The sequence below is a fragment of the Lepisosteus platostomus genome, chromosome 12 (assembly GCF_059453375.1).
Source record: "Lepisosteus platostomus isolate fLepPlt1 chromosome 12, fLepPlt1.hap1, whole genome shotgun sequence".
Classification (NCBI taxonomy): Eukaryota; Metazoa; Chordata; class Actinopteri; order Semionotiformes; family Lepisosteidae; genus Lepisosteus; species Lepisosteus platostomus.
Window position 1 is genome coordinate 7,231,167 of NC_142622.1, and position 10,590 is coordinate 7,241,756.

Consider the following 10,590-nt stretch of genomic DNA (forward strand, 5'->3'; position numbering starts at 1 on the left):
TGTTGATTTTGTATGTAGGTTTAAACCAGGAATTAATTTGTTCTCATCTGATGTTTGCTATGCTTTACCAAGTGACTTTTGTGATTGCAAGCAGGCTGAGAGTTATAGTAATACATGGCCCTGTGTTCTGAAGCGAAAGCATACTTCAGCGCCTCTGTTGCAGGAAAAATGTAGTGACTGAAGTAAATGTGCGTGTGTATTCAATTGCTGTGGATATGCAGTATACAGTGCCTTGCAAAAGTATTTTGTAATCATGGCCCATTTTATTGAATTTCAAATGATGAATACAACTTTTTTAACAGCATATATTTTTCATCCAAAACCTGAATGCTCAAACAGAAAGGTGAGCAGCTGAATGTCAGCAAAATCTGCAATGAAGAATCCAAAACTGAAAAAAAAACAAAGAACCAGCCAGAGTATGGAGTTTCTGTAGCTGAGGCTAAAAATATTAAATTATTAAAAAATTATTGATACTCAATAGCTTTTGGTGCAACTGATAGGCCAAGCTTATGAACTGGAAAGCTATTTGAGGCACAAGGACGTTTGTTTAAAGGCAGTCTGTGTTTGTCTTATTTTTTGGGTCCTGTGCCATTTCTTTCTTTTAGTGTTATTCATTAGTGTTATTAAATAAGTGTCTCACATTTTACCAGAAGGTTTTTCTGCTAAATCTATTAGTTTTTTATTTCCAGTTCTGCATCACACCTATGAAGTGCCATCATAGCATCAGACATAACCTCATAACAAGGTCTAATCCAATGAAGAGACTTGTTAATTGTCGTTTTATGTCCTTATTTGAAATGAAGTGCATTTTAAAATAAAATAAACACTATATTTTACTTTTTAATTGAATTATCCTGTTTTTACTGCTATGATAAGTCTTGTATTTCATAATTGGATTACACAGTCATTAAATTAACCATTTAGTGGCTTTCACATCAGACATACCTCTACCTTTTCACACTTCATACAATGATGGTAATTTGCTGACACAAACAAGTTAAGTTCTAGTTCTATTATATGATTTACAAATAATGATCCACTCATTAAAGTGCGGAAAAATGTCAGATAAGTTCAAGGTGCTTAACTTTTGGTCAAAATGTAACCTTGATAACTTATCTCCAGTACAAGTGACTTTGAGTACTTTGGTAAAATTCCAATATCAATTAAATGAACCAATGAATATAAAGGGATAACATTCTTAATATTTTGGCATTTGCTGGTTTGGCTGGAAAAATGACAGCCATGACTGACGATAAATGCTGTCACAACCCCCCTAACTAATGCAGAATGAACCAGGGAGGCAGCTGAAAGGGTGAAGTTGGGGTGGAGTGACAGGAGCAAGAAAAATGCATGCAGAGTTGTGGGTAGCCAGGTGGGTGACCTGGCACCCAAACCAAAATAACACCACTTTATTGACCATTTCAGGATTTTGCACTGCTCAGATCGTTTCACTTAATAAGAATCTATGAACATTGAAACTCTACTGTATATGCTTGCATGAGTTGCTTGTTGGACTCTGCACACAAAACAAAAACAAGAAAAAAACAATATATATTGTTAATTCTGCCTCATTCTCTTTCAACTGCAGAGTTGCGCATTTTCAAGTTATAAAAAAACAGAAACAGATTCACTTTCACGAAAGGGAAATCTAAGGTAGTTTTTTTGCTTTGTATCAGTAACAATCTGAGAGACAGACGGTTCTTGCCTCGGCTCAATTCCCATGCAAGCCTGGATATCGTTTTCCTGAAGGTAAATTTTGAATGTGATCAATCATTCTTTAAACACACAGTGGGTAATGTACACTTCATTCTTTTATTAACGTTCATTAGCCATTAATCAACACTGCGGGAGATTCTCTAAAAGTTGAACAATCCATAAGGTGTATTTACCTAAGTGATTTCTCACTGAAAAGTTATCAAGGTACGTACCCTTCCAAGCCCATCCAGAACTGTGTGATATTTAGCAGACTGTTATCCTTCAGACCACTATCCTTGTATTCAACTGTATAATCTAGTATACTCTTTTACAGGAGGTCTCCATGGATGTGTAATGATAAAAAAGCATTCCTATCAACGTGCGACACATGCTTTTAGAAATTAGTATATAGGGTAGCCCCATCAACATGCCTTTAAGTCTGTATAAGTTATTTCTATGGTTGAACTGATTGGATCATTACGCAAATCTGGAATATTTTGTCGGTACATTATGAAGGCCCTCTACAAGGCTTCATCAAGAAGGCTTCCCAACGACACTTTTCTAAAGGCAAACAAAGTGTGACAAGAAAGCACAGAGTGATTTACAAATCAGTTAAAGTACACACAATTCCCTTTATTTTTTATCAGCTTAAGTAAGCACCGATACTGAAACAAATTCTAAAAAAGAACTATTATTTCACCAGGGACTAGGGTCGACAACATTTAATGCTTTGTGAATTATTGGAATACTTGTTGAGAACAGTCTGGCTTAACCTGCTGGCCACAGGACACAGGAGGCCTGAACCCCATTCAGACTGAGTGAACCAAGGGGCAGCTGCAATGTGGAGATGGGGTGAAGGAGGGAGTCTTGAGATGAATGCGAGGGAAGGCATTCAGTTTATGTAGCTAGCTTGGTGATGATAGTGATTAGATATGGCTGTCTGGGATTGATTTGTTGCTGCTATCCCTCCTGAGCTTCAGGTAATGACTTCCATTTTTTTCGCATAAGTATTTTTAAATCAGGTATTTGGGATAGAGGTGGCAAAGTTTCATAACAGTTTACTAACTTCCGAAAGGTCTTGAAATACATGACCTATTTGTCTTTATATTAGAGCAGACAGCTGAAGGACAGGCATTTACCTGTAATTTCACAATATTTCTTAATGTGCCTCTACACAAAAAAAATCAGTCAGCGAGCTTTTTCAGTGATCAGATTCTGTTCTTCTACTATTTTCATTCTCAACGGTCGCTTAATAGGAACTTACAATTCATTGACGCCCCACTCTTCCAGTAGTTGTCTACAATAAAAAGAACATTTGAAAATAGCACAGCATGTAAAGCATTATGATGAATGATTAAGAATAAAGGGATTTTTCTTTTGGCATACTTTGCAGAAGATTCCAGAGGGAAAGCTTTACAGTAATCCCTCAACTATTTATATGCTTATAGTTGTCACAACACTAACAACAAAAAGAAAAACAATTAACAGGGTCATGAAATGCAGACAATCAAATATAAATACCTCTAGCATTATTACAGTAAAAGACTTTTACAATAATTTTGATTTCTACAATGGCACGCACAATCAGAGAGCACACTGTGCATCAGAGGGCTTTTCAGATGAATCCTCTATATTGGCTTTTAATTTTTTTTTTAAATGAGTATTAGTTGAGTTAGAAAGAAATTGAGAGTGAGATGTAATGTCCTGAAGGATTTACCTGAGCGTTATCTCTGCTGAGGTCTATCACACTTATCACTTTGCTCGAAGTCAGAAGTGTGGTAAACAGTAGGGAATACGAGTAGAGGCTGTGAAATAGGAAAAGACTAAATTCATGCTGAGAAGAATTGTTGCTCAGAAAAAGGAAACAGACACAGGTATCTACTGTTAGTGTGTCTTAATACACTTAAGGTATGGAGTAGTTTTTTCACTCAAGAAAAAAAAAAACACTTCAAAGCAATAAAGCCCCTTCCCCTTTTCTCTTTTGTAAGTTACAAATACATTATATTTTATTAAGGATTCATGATAATAGAGACATTCGAAGAAACGAAAAGGACTACATCCATTGTAAGAGCCCCTGTTCATTTTTACCGTTATTTCAGTCTGAGTGCAATATTCAAAATTCGTAGTTTACTGAAAGGTCTGTGTGTCTCACAGGCTATACATTAGCAATGCTGTATTTGCAACACAATGGTAAGATAACATTTCAGAATGGCAGATGAATCCTTCCTGTAATACGTTCTTTAGGATATGCAATACAAAGTTCCACAAGATCTAAGCTGTACTACTTAAGACTACAGGTTTCGATAATCTAGTTTTATAAAAATAAATGCAACTAGTTTTATTACATTTTCATTTGTGGTTTAAATCCAATGAGTGGAAGTGCACGGCATTCTATTATGTTACAGTGTAAAAAGGCACTCTTTAACATGTTCGCACACTTCTCTCTCTATGGCAGGGAATACCCCCAGCAATGCTGGTTCCCACACTGCTGGGTGTACTGGAGAAACAGGGCTAAAGTACCTCACTCAAATGTACAACAGCTTTGTCTGCAGCAGGGACTTGAACCCACAGTCTGACAATCATTAGTTTATATACTCCGTCGCACCCCAGTGTGTTTAGGGGTCCCGTACATAAAATAAAATTGCATATTCTTTGGACACTTGGAACCAATTGTATTGGACCTACAATTGGATTGGAGCTACCTATGGTGCAATGCCATTCCATAATATGCACAATGAAGTGTCTTTAACAATGTTAAGGTGAGTTAACTCTAATTTATTCTTCACAAAATACCTCTTATGAAGTAATCGTTTTCTCTTTTTTTACAGAACACAGATAGTTATTCTGTAATTTACCATGATTGGAACTGACTTTTAATTAGACACTTAGAAATAAGTAAAATGACTGGAATACAGAATTACTGGAACTATATTCTGTATGAGTGGAACACCTTTCTTATTTGAATCCTTCAACAGCTGCCACTAACACAGCAGGTCTAGTCCATCACAATTATTTGACCGCGTCTGTTCGTAAGATAGTGACAGCTTCTCAAGTCATGGTATACAAATGCTGTAATATATATTAGAAAGACATTAAAGTAAATACAGTATATGGCAGGTGAAGTGTGGTCTGTGCGTCACTCAAGAGAGTGGATAATATCATCTTTAAGTATACATAGTTAATTTAAGATTTATTATATCTATATCTCTGTAAGGAAGGGCCATAAGGAAGCATGGATCATCTGCTGGTCAAGAAAAATATCTGTAATATCAGGAAGGATTTGTGGACATACTAAACAGAAAAAAATGGTATCATAATGATAGACTTGAGAGGTGAACTGTTAGTCCTACAGTATATTTTTGTGGAGTCTATTATTATGCACTGTGGAAGCTTAATAACAAATATTCTGCTTTACAACTGAAGCAATTGTTCCATCGGATCAGTTATATTTTGTGTAAGGCTGGGTAACGCTTCTGTCTCTTTTTTTCCATAATCCACACCAGTATTTGTTTTGCTAACAACTGTGCTGGATTACGTGTTTTTGAAGCCGAGCCCGAGGGAGACATGAATTTGAGAAAATAACAGTAGAATTTCCGCAGCCCCTGAAGATAAAAGTACATTCTTTTTTTACCTTGACCATAGAGCTCTTCGAAGACCATTAGTCCACATTTAAGCAGTGCTTTTGTCCTTGACTGGCAGACTTTTTCTTTGAGCCTTGTAACTAGTCCTTCCTCACTTATGTCCTACATCACTTTCTAGCAGCATAGAAAATGTGCTGCACCCAGGATGATGGAAAACCAGCTTTATGCATCATTCAGCTTGCAAAAGATGTACAGCTTCAGTTCCTTAATAATGTCATTTTGGCTGAATGCTATTAACAGATTACCCCAGCCTAGGGCACTAGAGCATGTGCAAGGGAAAGATAACCTTGTGTTCGTAATTTAATATTAACTGTTTTCTTCATACTACCTCTTTCCACTACATTAACAACAAACCAATACAGCCCTGTCCCCTCCGGTCGTATTCTTCAGTGAAAAACGGATTACAAGATAGCAAGTTCTTCAAGATTTCCAACGAAGTATTACAAATCACTCAATGCCTGATCCAGAGAAGTGAAAAAAAAATAAACAGGCTTAGATTCAATCAAATTTAATTCCTCCAATTTGGCTTTACTGCACATCAAAGGGTGCGCTTATTAATGTCTCGGAGGACAAATTTAACAGCATTTTTTTTTTTGCTTCTTCTTTTTTTTTTTTTTTGAAAGCCCGCAGTTGCGCTTGACATAACTTGAGATCAAGCAAACATTCTGGCAGTGAAATTCTGTGACATAGTTTGATAAAAAAAAAGTGTAAGCCATTTAAAGAAAACTCTTTATGGAGTTTTATCCCGTTCCATCCCTTGGAGCTAAATTTATATCCTGCATTAGCTATCATAGCACTGGAGTATTAGTCTTCTCCCTTTGCAAGCGATTCAGGCAGACTGAGGCCCTATCACTCACTACCACTCACATATACAGGCATTATGAGTTTATCTCATCTCCTGCAGCAAGTGCTAGGCCCAATTCATTCCTTCAGGCTACTTTACTAATAACCTATTCCTTATCAGGGCCTCTCCACCTCAGCCTGTGATCAAAGACCCAATTAATGGAGTGGGGAAAGGTGAAGCATTCAAATAATGGAGACAGCTGTTTTTCTCTGTTTGAGAAAATCCATTTGTATTGTTATCGCAGTGCACAGTTCCCCAGCTCCTGTTTAATTCAGCATCCGTCTATTTCGACTGCTGATAAAAAAAGTCACAATGAACTTAGAAGAGAATGGCAGAAATATCTCAGCATTTCAACTCATCCTGGGTTTATCAACTAAAAAGTGGAAATACATGGAGATAAGGAGAGGAAGTGTACAACAAAAGGCTGCATAAAAACGTCTTTAGAGCAGACTTTTCTGGGTTGCCTTGTAATTTTTTTTTGAAGATGCTGATCCACGGTTTGAGTCAAGTGCCTGGGTAATTTGAGGTCAATTATAATTTAGTTCTGCAGCATCTAAATAACAAGTCTAAAGGCCTATTAAACATTTGAATATGATTGCATTACGGCTTGCTCTTGCTTTCCTGTCCCATCGCTGCATTTTACAGTAGATGTGGTGCTCTCTGACAAGAGGTTACAGGCTGCCCATGCTGAGACCATGACGCTAAGCACGGCAATTAAAGTAATAAAAAAAGAAATGGCAATGCAATGTGAGTGCTGTCATCAGTGCATTAACATTTTAAGTGTTAGGTAAGAATAAAATATAGAACACAAGGATTAAGTGGCACTTTAAATGTATGTCATCTGCTTTAATAGCTTTCTCAGAAGTAAGCATAGTGAAAGCTGAGTACTGTAGAGAAAATCTAAAGAAAATCTTTCAAGGTTCATTTAGAATGCTCTTGTATGAACAAGGTAAGTGAACCAATTTTGAATCTAGTAATGCCTTAAGTCAAAGCAGTTTTAAATGCTGTGCCTTAAAAGGGTCTTTTAAAAGAAGTTTTAGTGGGAGCCAGAAAGTGGCTCCCCAGACAGGAGAGAACACAATGAGGTGAGTACTGTATCTAATATTATCTGTAATCAACTCTGCTTGTTTGAAAATTGGTACTCTGTATTTATACATGGGGCTTTTCTCAAGGCTGTGACACGATAATATGAAATAAACATAAATAAAGGTGCAGCCTCATTTGTTTTAAAGCACTTCACAATCAGTTGTTGAACAGCAATTTCCACGCGATGTTATTAGAAATGTTTTTACAATAGTGTCCTAGTACCATTCTAGATATTTACTGTGTTTTGATTTTCTGTTTCAAAATAATTTGCGTTTGTACACTGGGTCACCACCTCCAAAAGCCAAATTTGACGGTGACAAATGCTCAATTCCATTACTCGTGAAAAACACTTTTTGCACTTTTAGTTCCTGAAATGTAAATAATTCTACATGTCTGAATGTTAAAAGGGCAAGGGTTAGGCCGAGACCTCAAATTTTGCTGTAAATCATATATAGTCTCTTTAAGAATATTGGAACATAAGACAGCTTACAAATGAGAAGAGGCCATCTGGCCAACATGTTAGTATTTGACTCACAGATCTGAGTATTGTGTGATCTGATTCAAATAAAAATCAATTTACTCTTTCATTCCTTATGAAGCTCAACATAACTCATCCCAACATACAGTAAGATAATCAATTTCACAAATTCTCTTTCATATCTTAATATATTACAATCTGGGGATATACTGTATGTATAGAGTCTGTTGAAAGACTAAGCTGCACCTCTAGTGCTACTGTATGTTTTTATACATTTGCAGAGTCTACCTTCAAAGATTCCACTTCTCCAGGAGTGCCTCTGTGGAGTTTGAGACCTTACCTCGTACTCGATTGATCCTTACTTCAAACCTGTGTCTCTGTGTTTGAAATGTTCTATTTAAATGCAAGTTTCTGCTATTCTTGCAAACTAGTCTTTAGACATAACTTTTAACCTCTGGGGTAATACTCAGAGGGAACCAGCCCTTGATAAAGTATGCAGTATCTACAGAACTACCAAAACAGACAAAGATTAAAAGATCTCTCAGTCTTTTCATTTTAATATTTAAAGGTTATGGAAATGTCATTTGTCTCCCTCACTCCTGCAAAATCAAGTTTTAAATAATAAATCTGTAAAACATTAAATATTTTGGTGGTACATTATTAATTAATGAAACTTAGTTGCCACATACTGAACATGACAAAAATGTCTCACACCTTGAGTACACACTTACACTTTACATTATTTACTTAGCAGTTACAATTGTACTTACATACAGTATAATTACATACAGTATGTAGTCAATGTGGAATATTTTACTGGTATATAAAAGCTCTCAATTGTCAGTTATTTTAAAGCAAATTCCAGAAAATAAAGCAGACATGAATTACTGTATATTGCAACTATGTTACTGCGATTACTACTGTATATACTGTATATACTCTGTAGTTAGATGACGTACATTTAAAGTGCCACTTAATGCAAAGTGTTGCCCCAAAGTGAATTAATGGAAATATAAATGTATAGTCCTGAACTGAGATCTTCATGACCTGGTCACAAATGTCAAATTAGGTAAATTATTTTTTGAAGTATTTGTGAATTTCATCTCCAATATGTGCTCTATTGCATGTTATATTTAACCAAAATAAGATAAATATGGCAACAAATTTTAGTATTTGTGCTACTTTTTGTAAACTGTATCACAAAATGAAAAGGTTCTGTCGCAAGTACTCTGAAAAGAAAAAAGCAGAATTATGTAAAGGAACCAAAGTGAAATAGCAATCTTTTATCTAGGCACAAAGGAGCCTGAAATGTTGGATTTACATTTTGGTAATAACTGAAATGGAGTCTGATTATCAAAAAAGTCGCCTGCTCTATTCTGAAGGAAAAATGAACACCCTAATTTATGTTTCAGTATTTTGTTTAAATTACAATAACGACAAAACGAGCTGATGAATATAAATGGATAGCATACAGTACATAATACTTTGGCATTAACTCCCATGGCTGAGAAGTTAATAGCGCAGGACAAAGATCTAAATAACAAGCAAGAGGAGAGCAAAAATGCAAGATCAGAATTGTCCCTCCTCCTGAACATCTATTAAGAAACACTAAAAATGAAATACCAGCAACGCGCAACACAGTAATTGTAACGGGAGCCGGTCCAGACTCCCGCGAAGCGTAGTTCAGAACCCTATAATCCGGAAGTAAGTGGACAAGGTCACCTGGGGGAGGAGACGGGGAGGATCGGGGGCGGGGCGACAGGCAGGGGGGCGTGACTACGGCGATCCTGTGCACGGGGGGCGTGGCGATGGCAAACAAGTTCAGGGAAGTCCGAAGTCCAGGAACCGCTGATCCATCCAAGACAAGACAGGGTTAAAAGCCGGAACGGGATCTGGAACAGGGACAGGGAACCAGGAGGATAAAAACAGTAAGGAGGCCAGGCGCTCCGAACACCAGACTCGGATGGTCAGGACGCCGTGATGAAGCCTATACCGCCGCGTCACATGACACATTTGCAGGTACTGCAGCACAACCATACTGCATGTAGAGGGCTATTTGTTATAATATATGTACAAAGGTTAAGTGTGATTTTCCGCATCAGATGGTCATAGAAATGAAAAACTAGACAAGAACTGTGGAGATGAATGAGGAACCTATAAGAAGTACCTTCTTTTTTGAGAAACGTCCTTGTATTTTGGCATGGGTATTTTGCATACACACAGTACTTCTGAGTCTTATTTTCACCTGATCACAGTATAATCTGCTAGATTTAGGCCTGATTGCAGCTCTTTAGGTGGACCTGTAGCAATGCGCTGCAGAATCTTAGGGTCTTTTAGAAATGGGAGCAGATATTTGATAAGGATTCCTGGAGGCAGCTGACATGGAATCTCTTTCTGTAGGGGTAAATAGTCAGTTCTAGGAGATTAAAAGATTGGCACATCTTAAATTTGGTCTCAGGTATTTCTAACTTTTAACCTTCGTTGCATGTTCAAAATTATCCTTTGCCCAATTAAACTTGAGTGTTCCAGGAGGGATTAGTTGATCCCATTTGGTCGATAACAGTTTGCCAAGGCTAGTTTGAACTGCCTATTTGGATTGCTGCTACCACTCAAGATCTCTTGCAAAGTAACATTTTAGAGAATCATGATGATGATATCTTGCCTTGGAAATATTTGTATGTTTCTTTTGAGAAAAAAATAATGATGCAGTGTTCCTTTAAAGTCTATTATACATTGTATAAGGATATTTCAATCTGTACACAACCAGAGGATACAGGATGAAAAGGAATTAAAGGAAAAAGAAAACAAACAATGGGAAAGAATAAAAATAAAAAGGAAAGGGAACT

General features: G+C 36.8%; 1 long non-coding RNA gene across 2 annotated transcripts; it reads right to left on the reverse strand.

The window, feature by feature from the left end:
* Nucleotides 1-243: 243 nt before the first annotated feature.
* On the reverse strand, nucleotides 244-10,208 carry LOC148650970 (uncharacterized). Of its 2 annotated transcripts, none has more exons than XR_015925622.1 (3): nucleotides 9,467-10,208; nucleotides 3,413-3,500; nucleotides 244-2,992 (listed from the first exon to the last, which is right to left on the reverse strand). It is a non-coding gene; the product is annotated as an uncharacterized LOC148650970 (long non-coding RNA). The 2 variants fall into 2 exon arrangements; XR_015925621.1 differs by lacking the exon at nucleotides 9,467-10,208 and adding an exon at nucleotides 5,327-9,449.
* Between the last annotated feature and the right edge of the window lie 382 nt (nucleotides 10,209-10,590).